Source organism: Octopus bimaculoides, chromosome 4, assembly GCF_001194135.2.
Source record: "Octopus bimaculoides isolate UCB-OBI-ISO-001 chromosome 4, ASM119413v2, whole genome shotgun sequence".
In the NCBI taxonomy this organism is placed as follows: Eukaryota; Metazoa; Mollusca; class Cephalopoda; order Octopoda; family Octopodidae; genus Octopus; species Octopus bimaculoides.
In genome coordinates, this window is record NC_068984.1 from 101,570,484 (window position 1) to 101,571,054 (window position 571).

The following is a 571-nucleotide window of genomic DNA, read 5'->3' on the forward strand; positions in this document are numbered from 1 at the left end:
TGTGTGTGTGTGTGTGTGTGTGTGTGTGTGTGTTTAGAGAGAGAGAGAGAGAGAGATAACTTATACAAGTTATCTCTCTAAAAACAATTAGGCTAAGTATTGCAAACTGATGATACATCACTCCCAAACTAAGAGTTTGTGTCATTGTAACAGTACTGCTCTATTGTGGTACCTATTTATTTTCAGTTGAGAAGAGACAGCAAATTGAAGAGTCCTGACAGTGGACAACCAAATAGCACTGCTGATAATATTAACCATCAATAATGCAGTACCATTAGCACACCAGGCAAAATGCTTAGTAGCATTTCACTCATCCTTATGCTCTGAGTTCAAATTCTACCAAGGTCAACTTTACCTTTCATCCTTTCAGGGTTGATAAAATAAGTGCCAGTTGAACTCTGTAGTTGATGACATCGACGTACTCTCCCCCAAAATTACAGGCCTTGTGCTAAAATTTGATACTATTATTAACTATCAATGTTTCAAACAGAAACGGACACAGTATAAGCCAGATAACAGTAACTAGATAAATAAATATATATGTATATATTAATGTTTTGTTTTCATGTAA